Source organism: Mobula birostris, chromosome 6 (assembly GCF_030028105.1).
Source record: "Mobula birostris isolate sMobBir1 chromosome 6, sMobBir1.hap1, whole genome shotgun sequence".
Lineage (NCBI taxonomy): Eukaryota > Metazoa > Chordata > Chondrichthyes > Myliobatiformes > Myliobatidae > Mobula > Mobula birostris.
The window spans coordinates 84,951,982-84,972,322 of record NC_092375.1 but is presented as its reverse complement, the minus strand read 5'-3'; the positions used below and the strand labels follow the sequence as shown (position 1 = coordinate 84,972,322).

At 38.1% G+C, this 20,341-nt stretch overlaps 1 long non-coding RNA gene across 2 annotated transcripts in view; it reads right to left on the bottom strand.

Moving 5' to 3' along the window:
• Positions 1–1,912, bottom strand: part of LOC140199153 (uncharacterized) — a 31,920-nt gene extending 30,008 nt beyond the window's left edge. Inside the window, exon 1 of one of the 2 annotated variants that reach the window (XR_011886359.1) lies at positions 1,828–1,912. This is a non-coding gene — a long non-coding RNA (uncharacterized lncRNA). The other variant, XR_011886360.1, reaches the window with a different exon arrangement.
• Between the last annotated feature and the right edge of the window lie 18,429 nt (positions 1,913–20,341).

The following is a 20,341-nucleotide window of genomic DNA, read 5'->3' as shown; positions in this document are numbered from 1 at the left end:
CTAATTATTCTATCCCTGTAAATTTGGGGGGGAAAAACTACGACCCAAGATTAGAAAAGTAAAGAATACGTCGGGCACTGTCGTATTTGAATCTACAGCTCAAAATATCTGAGCTTGAGCTGAGAAGTTGTCTATTTTAAACAGACCAATAGGAGGTGGGATTCCAGTTCCAAACAACGATCAATAGTGCAGACAGCGTAAATATTACTGAGTCCACATCGTGTGTGTGTCTGTGTGTTAAAGTGGGCTCTTGGGATACTTAAATACTGTATTGACTATCCAAGTTAGATAATCAGCGTTGCATTGTTCCTGTCAATCAAGATGCTGCACGCTATCGAAAAATGCCCGTAAATCTGGACAAGCAGAACTGCAGAAGACGGTCGCACGCACTTCTCCAGTATACTCTACAGATTAAAGATTATGTACTTATTAATACAAGATTGTCATCGTTAACTAACTAGGTAAACTTAAACTCCGAAAGGTATTCCAATGCTACAGATGACATTTTACAATCTCCGCAAAAGTTATGTTGTGCTCGTTGTATTAAACTTCTATCCGGAATCATACTAGCCTGGCATTCTTACACTTGCTCCTCTGTAATGTTTTTAAGTTGAAACGTGTATCTCATGCTACGATAACGATTATCTTAATTTAGCGTGCCGGTTTTGAGGGGCATTGTATGATTGGTGTAATATACAATATTGTAAAGACAATTGTCACTTTAATTTAAATAGACAAAATAAAAAGGCTAAGATGTCATTTCTGATTTCAAGGGATTCTGTTCACTTCCCCTTGTCCAGGCCTATTTGGCCCAGGTTTACTTGTGATTCCATTAGGGTAGAAGACAACTGCCTTTCGCTCTAATCCGCAATATTGTAAACGGCTTATTGTTTGTAACAAAGTACTACGCTACAGCGGAAGTACCGCCCTCTTTACTATTCCATACGTCAATTGGCTGTGTGACGCTGTCACTGGTCTAATTTGGCATTTTCCTGATAGATGGTCAACTATTGTTTGGTAGTCACAGCCGTCAATCTGCTTATGCCGGAAGATCACTGTGTATCAATGTAAATAGTGTAGTAGTAGTATTATTATTTCTATGCAAGGTTGTTAGGAGTTGCTTTATATTACCTTAGTCAAGGTGTGCTGCCTCGTTTATACAGTAGCATAATTCATGATGGCAGATCATAAGTAAACGGAGAAAGGGTTGGCTTCTATTCTCCCCTTTATTATTGTGTTAAGTTATAACGCAACCTCCAACACATAATCGAAAATAAACAACGTTCCTTTCTCCATTATTTACGGAGATTTTACATAAAATGCCCAGTTTTCTCGTCGAACAAGAATAAACAAAATATCTAGAGTAAAATAAACAAAACCGTCGTATCATATGGCACTACCTTATTTTCACATCAACAGTTTTATAGTTTAAATCTGGAATTGCGTCATCCCATATTTGAGCATTGGTACAATTAGCATTAGTTAAGTTGATGTCCGCTAAGGTACAATGTAATATACTCCCAAACGTCTTCCATCATGCACTATTTAGTTAGACGATCCATACAAGCCGCATAAGTTTAAAGACTCCATGAGCTATGTTAAATAACACGGCGAACAAAAGAAGCAGTAACTGTGCTTGATAAAATTAACGCAGGTACATTACGGAACACTTTTATGTAGTCTTAACAGAAGAAAACGATATGGGACACTTACGGATTCGCGAAAATCGGTACTTCAGTACTCCGACAGTTACAAGATGCATGCTTTTTTAGTGTAAGGAATCACTACAAAACTCGCTGTTATGTTTAACCCAACTACAAAGCTTACCCTTTTATGCAGTTTCAGCAAGCTTCAAGGAAGTTGTTCTTTTGTTCTACTATTTATAGATTGCGTCAACGTTGCGAAAAGGGTGGGCGGAGCGGTGCCTGCAGGAAAGCGCGCAATACACGCGACCTACCATCCAGTCGTAGTAAACTAGCAGGTCGAATTATCCCACGTGCCTGCAATTGGAATCTATATTTAAGAACTGATCAAGTTGTATAATGCTTTACAATGGGGACATTTTCTAAATATCTGTGACTTGCGTTGGTGGACTAGAAGTGAAAAGGCGGACGAAATACTTTGAATACACTCGTTTATTTAATCTTGTGTTTTGACACTCATGAGTTATGCTACTTGCTGATTCAAACATTATATACTGATGTTCATTTGTCTTAGAGATGTTGAATATCGGTTTACAAATCCACGGGGGAAATAACACACGGAATGTTTATATTTAGTACCAGAGTGTCGTAGCTTTGCATTGGCATAAATTAAAATTCAGAAGTCACGAATTTCTCCTACTTTACTAAAAATATCTTTGTAGTGTTCTGAACTAAGACAATCTAGATGATAAACCATTATGCAGTCATTGAGAGCATGTCCATTCGGTGTCTCCTATTAAATGTGCAGAAAAGATGAAGTGAAATTAGACTAAATTGCAATTTTGTTGATGCAGTTCACAAGTGTGCTTCAGATGTCTGGTAGAGAACTTAGCAAGCAGCCATATACAAGACCTTGCCGTAGTGACTACGTTGGTGTCCACCTTGAGAATCAAAATTTAGCCCTCATTTTCTCTTTAATCTGCATGAATCTCAGCACGTGAGAAATCTTAGTCAAGATACTTATTTTCCTAGTGCTCATATAAAAATGGTTCAGCACAGTCCTGGGGCAAAAAAGCAAAATGTGTACCAGTTGAAGAGATTAGAGAGATTATCTTTGTTTGTCACATGTACGGTGAAATCTGTCATTTGCATCAACAACTGACACCACTGGAAAATATGGGGGCATTCCTCAAGTGTCGTCATGCTTCTTATGCTAGCATAGCATGCCCACAACTTGCTTAACCCCACCCATATGTCTTGGAGCACCTGGAGGAAAAGCACGCGGCCAAGGGGAGAACATACAAACTTGCAGGCAGTGGCGGGAATTGAACCGTCATCTTCTGATGGATGGTATTGTAAAATGTGATGTTAACTACAGTGCTACTGCGCTGGTTCTCATAGGGCTACTGGCAAAATTAGACCTCTGACATGTTGTCTCAATTTTTGTTAGCACTATATAGAGTCGTAGAACAGTATAGCACAGAAGCAGGCCCTTTGGCTTATCTAGTCCATGCTGAGCCATTTAAAATGCCTAGTCCCATCAAACTGCACCTGGACCATAGGCCTCCGTATCCCTACCATCCGTGCATCTATCCAAACTTTCCTTAAATGTTGATATTGAGCTTGCATGCACCACTTGTGCTTATAGCTCATTCCACAGTCTTGTGACCCTCTGAGTGAAGAAGTTTCCCCTCATGTTCCCTTTAAACTTTTTACCCTTCACTCTTAAGTCATCACCTCTAATTGTAATCCCACCCAACCTCAGTGGAAAAAACCTGCTTGCACTTACTCTATCTATACCCCTCATAATTTTGTATATCTCTAACAAGTCTCTCCTCAATCTTCTGCATTCCAAGGAATAAAGTCCTAACCTCTTCAATCTTCCCTTATAACTCAGGTTCTCAAGTCCCGGCAACGTCCTTGTAAATTTTCTCTGTACTCTTTCAACCTTATTTACATCTTTCCCGTACATAGGTGAACAAAACTGCACACAATACTGCAAATTAGGCCTCACTAATGTCTTGTACAACTTCAGCATAACATCCCATCTCCTGTACTCAGATATATAGTTTTAATGTGAAACTTGAACCAATAACTTCAAATATACCAAAATGATTTTAATTCTCATTGGTGTAAAATGAATAAGTTGGTTCTTCACAGCAACTAACTTTTATGAAAGCTCTTTCCTATGAAAACAAACTATTTAAAGGGCCGATGATACTCAAATTCCTCCAAGAGGATCACAACCTTGTCGTGGTTTGGAGGCTTGCGTGCCTCAATGACCCAGTGAGCTGTGTTGGCTGTGGTCAGGGCTTTATTCTTATGCCTCTCGGTCACCCATGCCAAGCAGGTCAAAGGGTAGAGGCCATACTAAGAGTGGTCCACCAGTCCTTCAGGTTCGTGGTTTCAGTTCAGGGCTAACAACCCTAACTGGTAACGCAAAATTGTAATGGAAACAGCAATGAAGAACCCTTCTACATCTGAGTGCGATGCTATTCCTGGGTCTCCACTCACGACTTGCATGATTGACAGTAGTGAAAACCAAGAGGAATTACAACATGATGAAGAACACCACAAGAGACCTTTATTGCTGTCCTCAATGCTAGCAGCATAATGTGCAAGTAAGTAAGTGATACTCAAATTACATTCTTTGTCAGTTTGCATTGTATTGATTGGTTACAATGCCTTATTGTAGACACAGTTCACAATTACTGAAGAGTATTCCTTGGGCCACCATTTGCACTTTTGAACTCAAATTTATTGAAAATGACTTTTTTTTACACACCAAACAATTTACCTTGTTGTATTACATGAAAATCGAAAATAGACATTAATGGCTCTGCAGTCAGCCATAGGGATCATGCTTAAAGTGGCATGCAATATAACATTAACTAAGACCTTATCCACTCAGATTACAAGGGCCCAACATCTGAGTTTGCAATTTTTTCCAATCCTTTACTGTGGTCCACCATAGCAGATGGTGATATAAGCAGAATGCTCTCCATGGTACTTCTGTAGAAATTTGTGAGAGTCTTTGGTGACGTACTAAGTCTCCTGAAACTCCTAATGAAATACAGCCACTGAAGTGCTTTCTTTGTAATTGTTTCAATATGTTGGGCCCATGATAGGCCTTTAGAGATGTTGACACCCAGGAACTTGAAACTGCTTACCCTTTCCACTGCTAATCCCTTTCTACTTCTCCCTCGATGAGGACTGATGTGTGTTTCATTGACTTTCCCCTTTCTGAAGTCCACAATCAATTCCTTGGTCTTACTGATGTTAAATCAAATATTGTTGTTACAACACCACTCAACCAGCTGATCTATCTCACTCCTGTATGTCTCCTTGTCACTATCTGTAATTCTACCAATAATGGTTGTGTCATTGGCAAATTTATAGGTGGTGTTTGAGGTGTGCCAGCATTAGCAAGGAGGAGATGTTATTTCTGATATGTATTGACTGGTCTGCTGATAAGGAAGTCAAGGATCCATTTGCAGAGGGATGTACTGTGGCCCAGATTTTGGAGCTTGTTGATTAGTACTGAGGGTTGAACGCTGACCTGTAGTCAATAAACCGTAGCCTGACGTAGGTTTTTGCTATTGTCCTGGTGACCAAAGGCCAAGTGGAGAGCCAGTGAAATTGCAAACACTGTAGACTTATTGTGGTGATAGGAAAATTGCTGCAGGTATAGGTTGTTGCTTGGGCAGGATTCTGACAATGACCCACTTCTTAAAGCACTTCATCACAGTAGATGTGAGTGCAACTGGACGATGGTCATTAAGGCAGCTCATCCTGCTCTTGGGCACTAGTATGAATGTCGCCTTTTTGAAGCAGGTGTGAACCTCCGACTGCAGCAGTGAAATATTGAAGATGTTCTTGAACATTCACACCAGTTGGTTGGCACAGGTTTTTAGTGCCCTACGAGGTACACCATCACCATCCCGACACCTTGCTAGGATCCACCCTCTTGAAAGATGTTTCTGATGTCGGCCTCTGAGACAGAGATCACTGGGTCATCAGGTACTGCAGGGATTTGCACGGGTGTAGTTTTATTCTCCATTTCAAAGCATGCATAAAGGGTGTTCAGCTCATCTGGGGTCCTGCATCACTGCATGTAGGAACTAATGGCATGCAAACCCTGCCAGAGCTGATGTGCATTGGATTCTGTCTCTGACTTCAATCGGAATTGTTTTCTCACTCTTAAAGTAGGCTTTCATAGGTTGTATTTGGACCTTGTATTGTTCTGGATGTGTCCCTTTAAGGGCTGACTCCCAAGATTGGAGCTGTGCAGCCAATGTCAGCAGCTACATAATACTGAAACACATCAGTTTGAAACAGTGTGCCATTACATGAGGGAATTTGATAACACAACTTAATAAAGATTGCACTTGAAAATTGCAAACACAAAGGCATTTATAGCACACCTTAAAAAAGGGAATTTCAAGGGACAGGTATTGAAAATTGTAAACCTATAAAATACAAAAAAAAACAAGCATCAATGTGAACTGAGTTGGCTGAGCTTTACAGGTACTAGCATCACCTGTTGGACCTGCTATGCCATAACTATTCAGTATAAACAAAGAACTGAGAAAGAGAATTGACAGAGTTAAGAACTCTGATATATTAACAAATGCAAAATGGCTTAGTGTATGGTTTTAAAATATTCCACCACTTAACAGAGCTTTGAGTCAACAATATAAGATTTTAAATCTAGATTGCTGATTATCAGATGATCAGTGTAATATCATATATAGCATCATATTTGCACACTGTGGTGCTACAATATCACATGCCCAGATGCTGAGCATGGAGAAAATTATTGGTGATATATGCTTGAAAATGCTTCTGTGGCAATACATTTTGAAAGCATACTGCTTTCCTGTGGGAACTGCTTTTTATCCATTGGGCCAATTTTTCTTTTCTTTCGAAGTTCTGAATTGTAAAATAAACCTCAATGTATTTGTCTATAATTCACTGCTGTACTAGTTCAATATAAGGTTTAATTTATGTGAAATAAGCATAGGAAAGTGGCACTGTTTGTTTAGTATATACAGGATGCACAGCAGTTTTCAAAATACAGGCTTGTGACCTACATTAGCCTAATTCACTGGTGGCTTTTTTTTATTATGAAAACCACTGAATTCTGTAATTTTCATACCATTCATTTTGTGCTGCTAAGGTACATTTCAAACATTTATTATTTTAAATAGCATTTTGTTTATGTGTGACTGCTTATTTTTTGAGCAGAATAGGCTTTAACATTCATGATTAAGAATTGGTAATGTGGTTGTTTAAAGTATGTTCTGTAGCCAATATACAAAATATGATGTGAATCAGGGGCAAGAGAATATCTAATTGAAGAGTTGGAATAATTTGAAAAAAACTGGAGAAAGGAGACCACAGAAATAATGAGTAACGTAAAATTATCTTCGAGAAGAATGAATGCAAGACAAAAGTATAGGACACAGGTAATGTAGCAGGGCCATAAGGGAGGAAAGGCACTGAGGAAAAATAAGATGAGGGTGAAAGGGAATACAGAATTTATAAGATGTACAGCACTTTATTTTGCAATTATGATTGGTGTATAATTTTAATGAGATTGGAGAAATGCAATGACTTAACACCCACCAGCTTCCTCTCAAATGAATGCCATTATTTTAAAATTTAAGCCAAATTGACTTTCTATTATTTCTCTTGGATCCTCACTTCCTTTATTTGTAAATAAACTAACTGATAATTTAATAGTTAAACATATTCTGAGGATCTGGATACAATTTAGAAAACATTTTGGTTTATTGAGATTTTCCCTTTCTAGTCCTATTTGTTCTAATTTTTTTTAAACCCTCCATGACTGATTTAGTTTTTAAAGAATGGGACAGGTTGGGTATTAAATGTTTTTGGGATCTGTTTGTTGGGGGAAATCTTTTTTTCATTTGAGCAATTGTCAGCTAAATATAGCCTACCCAAAACTCACTTTTTTTAGGTATCTACAAATTAGAGACTTTCTAAGATCTCAATTATGTATATTTCCTATAAGCTCAGATAAGAACTTACTAGATGTAATTATTAATTTGACACCCTTTTTATAATGGTTCAATATCTAATATTTATGGTATGTTACTGGAGATGCATGTTCTCTTAGACAAAATTAAGAATCTCTGGGAACATGACTTAAAGACATCAATATCTGAGGAAACTTTGAATAAAATTTTTAAACTGGTTAATACGTCATTGCTATGTGCTTGCCATTCCTTCATACAATTTAAGGTGGTACATAGAGTCCATATGACTAAAGATAAGCTATCTCGTTTTTATTCGGATGTATCTCCCTACTGTGACAGATGCAATAATGGAGAAGCTTCATTAATTCATATGTTTTGGTCTTGAAAAATATTGGAAGGAGGTTTTTCAATTTTAAGCCTAATCCTCTGACGGCCATATTCAGTATTGTTGCTGGACAAGATATCAACTTGAAGACATCAGATTTACATATTTTGGCCTTTAGCTCTCTTATAGCTAGGAGGGTGCTTTTGTTTAAATGGAAAGATATTTCTCCTCCTACTCATGCTCAATTATGCGATATTATGTCATGCTTAGACTTGGAGAAGGTTCATTGTTCAATTTCTGAATCTCGTCAAGACTTTCAAACATTGTGGGGACCTTTCTGAATTATTTTCAAAACTTTCAAAACCCTCAATTCATTGTTTAAATTTAGATGTTGGCTATTATTAATTTTTATTATGCGAGAAGGTATTTTACCTTTTTTTCCTTAATAAACAGCTTCGGTCTTGGTAGGGGTTAGATTTTTTTGTAATAAATTAGTATATTTCAATACTGTACAACTTTGACTAACCTACATGAATACGGGGTAATGAGATTTCTATTGTGAATAGATATAATTGGTAGTTTTTTTTTGACCTTTATATATACTTTCTTGTACTCTGTATTCTTTTATGTAGAAAGTAATAAAAATATTGAAAGAAAAAAAAATTCAAGCCAACTTGACTTTTGCAGAAAATAGCTCACTAAATTTTGAGTAGGTCCAGTTTCAGAAATGAATTCCCAGTTGTAAACTTTATAAATCTGATATAATTCATTGCATGTTTTTATTAACTATCCAAATGAGTAATCAACAATAGAAAATAATTTTCTAAATGATTAGCAAGTTTTCAGTTCCACAGCCTAGAATTTTGATTACATCGAAATTCACCAAAGTGGCAATATATGGGTCCATGTCATTATTATCCTGATGATAACTATATTTGAAGTTTGTGCGTGCAGTTTGTACTTTGAAAGAGTTTGAATTGTACTAAACAATTCAACAGTAGAGGGTAATTTCAGGAGCTCCCAGCGCCACCTGAATGTAACTGAGGTTGATTGAAGTCACATTTGTACCTCTTAAAGGAGGTAGCCCTCCAGGTGTGCGATGAAGACCTTTTGGAAGGTATTGTCAGGGTAGTTAATGCCAAGAATAATGGTTCAAGAATCTGGTTGTGAGATTTTTAATGATCTTGAATGCGTGATCAACTTGAGTGCATGTATCATCAAATCCCATAACAAAATATCTATGAATGTAGACTTGTATGCAACTTCTGGGATTATAACACCAACAACTAGTTTGTAACAATCTGTATCAATTACCCAATATTTGTCTCATCCTACATTCATAATTTTATCCCTGTTCAACAGTCATGCACATTTCAAAGCTGCAGCGTATGTTCTGGATAGAGATTGATTTTTGACTATTGGCGAATCAAGGTATGTGCAATTTGTATGAAGTAGTAGTGTGAAAAGATCAGCTGTATTATTAAATGGTGGAGAGGGCATGAGGGACTAATATGCCTATTCTATTTCTTGTGTTCTTGCACACATTCCCAGCTATTTAATCGTGGCACATTAGAGAGTGCATACTGCTTACTGATACTTGTACCTCTCTCTTTTACAGGAGAAACTACACACAACCTATGAAAGCAGAAGCAAACTGTCAGGCTGTACTGTGGAGCACTATGTTTGAATAAGAAGCTTTGGGGTTACATGGAATTGACTGCTGCAGTTGCAAATAGAGGTTGTGGAAAATGACAAAATGCTTATATCTGTAGTTATTATATTCCTTGAGCTATTTCATTTGGTTTATCAATCACATGTCTTAAGCGTGTCTCTCCTACATGCTATCTTCTCTCAGTATGACTATGCCAGTATATCTTTTTCCTTACAGATACTCAAGAGCTCCCACTTGTACAGATCCCAATAGCTGAGGAAAAATCATTGGAAGAATAAAATCTTTCAGTTCATTTGACACTTAGTCTCGAGTTGAGATACTGGCACCTCATGATCTAAAGGATAGTTTTGAGCCAACACTTGTACATTAGATGGCATTACTGCCCTGCTGATGTTCCAGACAGAGTTGTGTCCCAGCCCATATGGAGGGTGAGATGACATGAATTCCCCAGAGGATTTGGGTGAGGACTTTCACGGGACTGCCTGTGAATAAAACCATGTTCACATTGAAATGCACAGACCATTGGTAGGCCTACAAAGAAAATGGCTGAAATTTAAGAATTTGGAACACCATTTTCTTCTTTAGGAGTTGGTTCCTATGAGGATTTTGAAGCCATTTTTCAGTATGGTAGTAGTGGCCAGATCCACGTAAATGCTAAAAACCCAACTATGCTGTTTTTAGCTTCCAGACAGAATCCATCTATCTTATGAACTCCATAGTGAAGGTTCAAACTTATGGCATGGAAGCTCAGGCTATTAACCTTGCCCTGAATTTAAGTGATGCCACAATACTCCAGAAATTGTCATTCAGTTTAATAGCATGTTGACATCCTGCTCTGAGGAGGTTGTGGTTCAGTATATGGTGACTTTGCTGTCTTAATTCAGGAATACGACATTTATGCTTTCATTACTGTCACTTCAAGATTGCCCTCTCCACTGCCCATCAACTAGTTAGTCCAAATTGCTGTAATTCATAAAGAGATGGTAACATCTGAAGCAAGCCAAACTGAGCTAGATTTGGTGAAGATCTTCATAGCATCTCTGCTGTAAAGGAGCAGCCATTTGTTAACATGACAGAAGCCATTAAGAGATGGGGCAGGTATAGGCATACTGAAAGCAGGTAGTAGGGACATCTTAACAGTGAGCAAGTAATGATGGCTTGGTTTTTATTACTAATTGGAGGTATACTTTTTTCGGCTATAGAATGACTTAGTTGGTTCTGGTGTTCATGGTTTGTATTTAAATCAATACTCAGTTGATAAACAACAGATAGGGTGTTAACCTGGGAACTGTGCCAATGGAAGAATCATAAAATGAGATCTGTGAAAGCATCGCCTTTCAATTTCCTAACCTATTACTGACTATGCCTCGGTACTATTTGGTGGACAGTTACAACATTGTGAACAAGCATATAAGAATGATCAAAAATAATAACTATTTAGGGTGGGTTGTGAAGTTGTGGTTCACTCATAGATTGTAGAGTGCTGCCATCATTTTGCAGACAACTTGTATGCTACCCAAATAGTGTCAACAATGTGGATGAGTGCAGCAATCAATGGAGTTGTTTTGCTGTTAGTTAATTAAACTTTCTCTCTGTCTTTCTGGATGCTCAAAGGGAGGTAATAATGGAAATGCTTTGCAACAGTGTTTCTATAGAATTGGAAACTTAAGTGCTTTTGCAGGCATTTTGTTTGTTTTAGGTTAATTTTTCTTCAGTGTTGGTTCCTAGAATGTTTAAGGTGGAGAACTGGTCAATAATGACATTAAATGTTAAGGAGAAATGACTAGATGACTCTTGTTGGAAGTTGTTAGTACTAGGGACATGAAGGCTGATGATATTAATCACCAACACGAGACTCTGCAGATGCTGGATATCCAGAGCATAATGCACAAAATGTTGGAGGAACTCAGCAAGTCAGACAGCTTCTGGAAATCAATAAACAGTTGGTATTTCAGACTGAGATTCTTCATCAGGACTGATAAACTGTATGGAATATTCTGTAGCGTTCCAGCCCTCCCATTCTAGATAATAAAATGTTTCTGACAACTGATTATGGTTGTTATTTTTTGTCTCTTTTGCAGTAATAATAATTGCCCACATGTAGTATTTCGTACAGCCTGGATAGAACCATCAGTTTGTCCGATGTGGCAGCTGAAATGTGTATGCAGCAACATGATTCAGCAGGAATGAGTATTATGGGGCTCCCATACATTGTATCTTGACCATTTAGATCATTAATACTTGATAAACACTATGTGAACATAAGAATTCACATGCAGTATGAAATGCCATGTCTGTACAATCTTTCATTTCCTGATCCTTTTAGGAGGTCCATAGTACAAATCAGCAGGTGCAGACTGGCTATCTGCTCTATCTGAGGAAAAAGAGGTGAATTCCTTTGTCTATGATTATGGAACATTCATTATGCCAAAAATGCAGAAGTAAGCAATTAAATTATCTATCAAACCACCTCTTTATGAAAGAAAGGTTCTTATGAGGAAAAAGAAAAGATCTCTTCAGTATAAATGCCAGACTTTCTACAGTTCAGCTCTGGTTCCCTGTATATGTCTTTCACTGAGGTTTAGGTACAAACATACAGAATGCATGGCCTAATGTGCCACAGCAGATACTGAATAAGCGTCATCAGTATATCCTTTGCGTAGCTTTGTGAAACATGCATGGTACTGCAAGATTCAATGCTGCTGGTATTTGGGTTGCATTCATGACTTGCAAAAAGAATTATCTACAAATGATATATATTGCCAAAGAAATGTTGCTCTGCAATGGTATTTCTATTCTTATGTTTTTTTAATAATAATAGTAGCTACAATAAAGATGAGCCTTCAGACTTTAATTTTGTCATTGTGAACAGAGGACAGTTGTATCACATTTCCAAATTGTATTTTTCTATTAAAAGGATTTAGGATAATAGGATTTATAATGTTTATTTTTGAACCATGTGAGTTTATTTTGTTTGCACCAGGAATTTTATGTTCTCTGTTGCTGCAGAAGCTGGGAGAACTGTTTGGTTTGGATGGTCCTGATTCATATTTATTCTTTTTCGGTATTGTTCTGATGTACAGGAATAATTGCTTTGGATTGGTTGGATGAACTGAAATAGAAATATCAAACAATTTGCTTGTCAATTAAGGTTTGTATGTTTAGCATTAATCTGTTTGTGAAGATAATTTGACAACAAGACGATATGCCAGTAAAGATCCTTTCATTATCTGTTTTGAAAACCAGAAAATTCACAAACTTTAGTTAATATTTTACATTGAGGTCATATTAATATATTTTACATGTGTTATACAATATATTGCTCATATGGTATATCCTGAACTTAAATGAACCTTCAGTGAGGATGTGCAATATTTCCATAAATGGAAAGAAGAAAAATGGATTTTGATGTGATTAACACTTCTGATGAAAATACATATTCTCTCTTTTTCCCCGCCGCTTTTTATGTAAAGAAATACATATTGAATGTCTGAGCTTCAACAAAATGGTAATTAGAAAGTCATTCCTGTTTAGAAGCACAAAATGGTAATTAGAAAGTTATTCCTGTTTGGAAGTACAGATTGTGGCAGCAGTGTTATATTCTGTCTCCTGAAGTTAATCCCTTAGATTATTAAGTTCAGAAAGTTGGGCCAGTTTGTTGTATGCCTTGTTATGAAGGGGGTTCAGCTTCAGTTGATGCTTAAGTAGCTGTGGAACAGGAGGAGAAGGAAGTGGAGAAAGAATGGCAAGAGGAAATGGAAACCCTCTTTCTGAATGGGCTTCCTGTCATCAACAAATTAGACTACAATACCGTTGAAGGTGATTGCAATTCACACTGACCTACCTTCCCATTGGAGACCTGGTCAGCATTGTCTGGCCATAATGAAAAAATATAAACTACCAAAAATATATATTTAAAACAAATTTTTGGAAATTTGCATTATTTGTTGTACACAAATCCCATTCACTTTTTCATGTTACTTTTAAGTTTTGTCATTCAAATGTTTGTGCCTGTCCAAATAATCGAAGGCATTTCTTTCCCAGTGGTGCAGCATGGTTGGTAAAAGAGGATTGACTTGTATTGGTATTGTTAGCATATGGTTTTGTGGGATGATGTGAAACACTTCTGAGTATAGAAGGAGCAGCTTCAGCCTACCAGTTGTCATGTGCAGCAGCAGTCATAGCTGTCTGTCTAGTCAATGGCAAGGGCATTAGCTGAATGTTTATGATGGAATCATGACTGTTAACATTTTCAGAGAGGGCACCAATTTCATCTTCCATAGGTTCATTGCCACTCCCCTGAGACAGTGCTTCATCAATCATTGTGACTTATTGGAGCTGAGATGCTGATTAATATCACCACATTATAGATGGCTTCATCATGTTCTAATGAAGTGCCCATCCTTGCCATAGAGAGAGTACAAAGAATGTTTACCAGATTGATTCCTGGGATGGCAGGACTTTCATATGATGAAAGACTGGATGAACTAGTCTTATATTCGTTGGAATTTAGAAGATTGAGGGGTGATCTGATTGAAATGTATAAAATCCTAAAGGGATTGGACAGGCTAGATGCAGGAAGATTGTTCCTGATGTTGGGGAAGTCCAGAACGAGGGGTCACACTTTGAGGATAAAGGGGAAGCCTTTTAGGACCGAGATTAGGAAAAACTTCTTCACACAGAGAGTGATGAATCTGTGGAATTCTCTGCCACAGGAAACAGTTGAGGCCAGTTCATTGGCTATATTTAAGAGGGAGTTAGATATGGCCCTTGTGGCTAAAGGGATCAGGGGGTATGGAGGGAAGGCTGGTACAGGGTTCTGAGTTGGATGATCAGCCATGATCATACTGAATAGTAGTGCAGGCTCGAAGGGTTGAATGGCCTAATCCTGCACCTATTTTCTATGTTTCTATTTCTATGCTGGGCAGAATTGGAGATTGTGCACAATGTCAATACTAGACCCCTCCTTTCTTTGAATATTGCACTTGGACTTGCTGGCAATATGCAAATTATTTCACTATAAATAACCACAGGCTCTCTTCTAGCTCATTGAATTTGGATTGATTTATTACTGGGAACTAGTGGAAAGCCTGACTTGCTTACTATCTATATATTACACAGTGCACTGATGTAGTACAAGATAAATCAATAGCTGAATGCAGATTAAAATAACAGCAACAGAGAAAGTGCAGTGTAGGTGGGCAATAAAGTGAGATCATAATGAGGTAGATTGAGGTGAAGAGTCCATTTATTGTACTAAGGAACCATTCAATAGTCTTTTAACAGTGGAGTAGAAGCTGTCCTTGAGCCTGGTGATATGTGCTTTCAGGCTTTTGTATCTTCTGCCCATGGGAGGGAGTTGAAGAGAGAATGTCCTGTGTTGGTGGGGTGTTTGATTATGCTGGCTGTTTTACAGAGACAATAGGAAGTATAGACAGAGTCCATGAAAGACACTGTGATTGCTGAATCACAAGTTTCTGTGATTGCTGAATTGTGTCCATAATGCCGCAATTTATTGTGTTCATGGGCAGAGCACTTGCCAGACCAAGTTGTCGTTTCTTTGGTGACAGGGACATGCCAAATTTCTTATGCATCCTGAGGAAGCAGAGGTATTACTCAACTTTCTCAGCCTTAACGTCTACTTGGTTGGACCAAGACAGATTATGGTGATGTTCACTTCTATGAACTTGAAGCTCTCAACTCTCTCAACGCCTCTGCTGATGTAGAGAGGAGCATGTGCATGACCTCCCCTTCCTTAACTTAATAACCAGGTCTTTTGCTGACATTGAGGGAAGAGTTGTAATAATGACACCATGTTAGCTTCTTACTGTAGTCCGACTCATTGTTACTTGAGATTTGGCCCAAGGCAGTAATATCATGTGCAAGCCTGTCATAGAGTCATAGGGCACTACAGCACAAAAACAAGCCTTCCAGCCCATCTAGAATGTGCTGAACTATCCTGCATAGTCCCATTTATCTGCAAGTGGCCCATCCATGTACTTATCAAAGTTTCTCTTAAATATTGCAATTGAAGCCACATCCACCACTTCCACTAGCAGCTCGTTGCACACTCACACCACTGAGTGAAGAGGTTCTCCCATTTATTTCACCTTTCACCCTTAACCTAGTTCTTGTCTCTCCCAATCTTGATGGGGAAAAAACCCTCTTGTATGTAACCACTCTATACCACTCATAATTTTGGGTACCTTTATTAAATTCCGTTATTCTCCTATGCTCCAGGGAGTAAAGTCCCTTTTCAAACTTTCCCTATAACTCAGATCCTCCAGTCCCCAGTCCCAGCAACATTCTAGTAATTTTTTCTGTACTATTTCATTCTTACTGATATCTTTCCAGTATGTAGGTGATCAGAACTGAACAAAATACTCCAAATTAGACTTCATCAACATCTTATACAACTTCAACATAACATCCCAACTCTTGTACTCAGTACTCTGATTTATGAAGGTCAATGTGCCAAAAGGTCACTTTACGACTCTATCTACTGTGACCCCACTTTCAAGGAATTATGGATCTGTATTCCTAGATCCATCTGTTCTACTACAGTCCGATGTCCTACTGTTCACAGTGTATGTCCAACCATGGTTTGTCCTCTTAAGGTGCAACACCTTACACTTATTTGCATTTAATTCTACCTGCCATTTTTCAGCCCATTTTCCCAGTTGGTTCAGATCCTACTGCAAAGTTTTATAGCCTTCCTCACTGCCCAATCTTGGTGTCATCCACAAATTTGCTAATCCAGTTTACCACATAATCATCCAGATCATTGATACAGATGAAAAACAACAATGAACCCAGCACCAATTCCTGGGTACACCACTAGTCATAGGCTTCTAGTCAGAGGCAACTATCTACTATCAGTCTCTGGCTTCTCCCAGTAAGCCAATGTTGAATCCAATTTACTACTTAATCCTGAATGACAAGCGACTGAACCTTCACCAGATTCCCATGTGAGACTTTGTCAAAGGCCTTGCTAAGGTCCATGTAGGCAGTATCCACTGGCTTTCCTTCATTAACTTTTCTGATACTCTCCTCGAAAAACGCTTGTAAGATCAGTTAGCCATGACCTACCACAACAAAGCCATGTTGACTATCCCTAATCAGATACTGTCTATCCAAATATTTATATATCCTGTCCCTTATTGATGTTGGGTTCACTGGCCTATAATTTCCCAGCATATATTTAGAGCCTTTCTTGAACAGCCATTAGCACCTCACCCATGGTTAAGGATGTTTCGAATGCCTCTGCCAGGGTCCTTGAAATTTCTGCATTGGCCTCCCACAAGATCCAAGGAGACACCTTGTTAGGTCCTAGGGACTTATACACCCTAATTTGCTTCAAGACAGCCTTCTGTATTTATGCACATGGTCGATGACCTCACTGCTTTTTTGCCTCAGTTCTATAGATGCTGCATCTCAGTCCTGAGTAAATACAGGTGCAAAAAATCCATTTGACGTCTTCCCCATCTCTTTCAGCTCCATGCATAGATGACCACGCTGATCTTCAAGTGATCCAATTTTACCGCTTCCTATCCTTTTCCTCTGAATATATCTGTAGAAGTCCTTGGGATTTTCCTTCATCTAGTCTGCCAGAGCAATCTCATGTCTTTTAGCTCTCCTGATTTACCTCTAAAGTGTTCCCTTGCATTCCTTACACCCCCTCAAGCACATCATTTGTTCCTAACAACCTATATCTAATTGGTCTCTCCCTTTCCTTTCTTCATTAGCCCTCAAACAGGATTCCTAAAATGGTTGGTGTTGATTTTTATTCTGAAAGGAACGTACAAACTCTGCTCTCAATATTTCACTTTTCAAGGCCTCCCATTTATCAAGCATCACTTTGCCAGAAAACAACCTATCCTAATACACACCCATCAGATCTTTTCTGACGCCATCAAAATTGGCCTTTCTTCAATTTACCACCTCAACTTGAGGAACAGTCCTATTTTTCCAATAAAATCTTGAAACCAATGGAATTATGATCACCTGATCTAAAGTGTTCCCTTACACACACTATTATGACGTATCTTTATAAGATTATAGAAATTGTGAATTTTCAGTTACAAGGTTCCCAGAACTGCATTGTTAGGTTTCTCGCAGTCATTTTCAGCACATACCACTATATTGATACATATTGCAAGATCTCTCAGCTGCTAACTTTAGCCTCAACAGCTACAACATAAACAACCTTTAAAGGGGAAACCACAGTATAAAGCAGTATTCTTCTGATTGTTAGATATTCACTGTTGAAAGAATTAAAGCATCGGTGATGGGAGGGAGAGTGATCCGAGGGATTCCAGGAGCACAGAAAGGTACCATAGAATATGTGTACTATCAAAGGAGGCTACAGAAACCTTTCAGGGCTACCATCAGGGGCTCCTGCCATGGTGGTCTTTGTAAGTACATAAGTACGTTTAAAGAATGCCTGCACTTGGAAGCATACACTGCAGGAAAATCCCTGTATCCATTCTTTGGTCTGGTGGAAAAGTCGATGATGCCTTTTATGCTTGGTATAGGTAACATTAATTCTGGAATGAAGAAAACTTGCTGAATGTGACAGATCTGTGGAAATCGCTGAGATTGATCCTGAGACTAGGAAGCTGAGAATGGAACTTCTAGGCCAAGATGGCAACTTTTAGGCCAAATACTTAAAGAGCAAGATGATAACAAAGTAAAGTAGATGTTCCCAACAGAAGCCTTGGCTTCTTCTATGGGCAAAACAGCTGAGGTACAAATGAAGGTCAATGGTAATGGTAACAAATAATGTAATTTTAGAGTTGTCCTGCACAGTTTAAGGATAAAGGCGTTAGTAAAGTTAAACAATAGTTATTTCTTCCTCCTTTCTCTGCGGCTTGTACGATGATCTTTTCTCCTCTTGTAGGTGCTAAACTGCTCTTCAGACTGAGGAAAGAGTTCTGCATCAATCTCGCAAGAGTTGTGTACTTTAACAGATGCAAATAGTGATATCTGGAATCGGATCTTGTGTAATGTTTCTGTGCACTATACGTTTCAATTTTGAAGAAAAATCAATTGTAAAGGAAAGTTTGCATTAAGTGCACAGTACAATTGTTATTCTGGAACCATGCGTTCTTTATGCCAAAAAACAAAAGATTGCATATAGATCAAGTGAAATCCAATAATGTAACAAAACAGGAAAGGTGTGCTGTGTCTATGTTAAAGAAGCTGAAAGATGTTTTGGCACTTCACAGATTATGATATATTCAAGGATATTAAACAGTCTTTTATAATAGGTGAATGTGGAGAAATACGAGGTGATGAATTTTGACAAAATGAAGAGAGACAATAGACAATACTGTTCTACAGGGAGTACAGGAGCAGTACAACTTGAATATGTGTATACAAATAATTAAAAGTACTGGAGCAGTTTAGGAATAAGGCATACACAATTCTGGGATTTATCAGTAGAGGGATAAGAGAACAAAAGCGGAGAAATTACACAGGCAATTTTGTTTTCTTTGGTTACCATGTTTTAGGAAAATATGAAGACATTTGAAAAGGTCCAAAAAAGTTTTATGAGAATGGCTGTTGGTGTGAGGGACCACAGGTACAAGTTTAGATTAGAGAAGTTTGAGCTTTTTTATTTTAAAGAAAGATCTGTGGGGAGATTGGGTAGTATTCCAGGAAATGATCAACAGTTTAGGCAGAATGAATGTTAGGAGACTGTTTCCTTTGGAAAATTTGAGGACTAGAGGTCATAGAGACAAAATAGACAGATATAACTAGATTAGAACTAAAGAGTGATTTGAATTATTTCATGCAGGTTTTGTTGTGACCTTTAAGAGGGAAGTAGATAAGTAGGGTGGAGAAAAATTTGCGAGGCTATGGAGATCGATCCAGTGCAAGAATGTTGAGAGATTTTATGGAGAGCTGGTGTGGAAATGATGGAACAAATGATCTTTCTGTGCTGTAATTGTTCTATGATTCTATAAGATTGTAGTTCCCCTTCTAGTGAGTCAACAAGTCTGGCTATCTAAGGTTATTTATCTTAAGAAATGGCCTCTATTTTGCAGAAGATTGTAAATAATTTGGGATCTGAATTTTGTCTCAAGAAGCTTTTTAAAAACATTGATTTCAGGTGTTGAGCCAAGACCAGCTGAGAAGGTCATTCACAGGAAGCCATTTTCAATGGGATCATTTGTAGATTTATAACTGGAGTCATTGTGAGTACACTACAGAGTTTAGCTCATACAGCAAGAGATCATGGTCAAGAAGGGTATCATGTCAGTTGTTACACCATTTTTTAAAATTTTGACTTTTTAAATTGCTGCTGTTTCAACCTTGAATAAAAGCATTCACTATGGAAGAAGAAATTCTGGTCTGTTAACATCTGCAAAACCAAAATCCCCAGTCAGAATTTCTGCACTGCCATCAGTGATCACATTACCAGCCGATTGTATATACAGAGGGCAGAAGAACAGTGTGCATCGTGTGATTGAACCTTGTTTTTCAGCATCTCAACCAATAGCAACCACTCTGCCAACTCTCAACCCCCCCCCCCCCATATTACAATCCTATGATTTTCAAAGCTCATTCCTACTCTCAATAACTATTCTGGATTACTTTGTGTAATCTTTATGACATTTTCTCTTCTGTGGTGCTTCTCCTGTCCCCAGCTCCCCATCCACCTCCACTACCATGATGCATACTCAGACTTGTAATT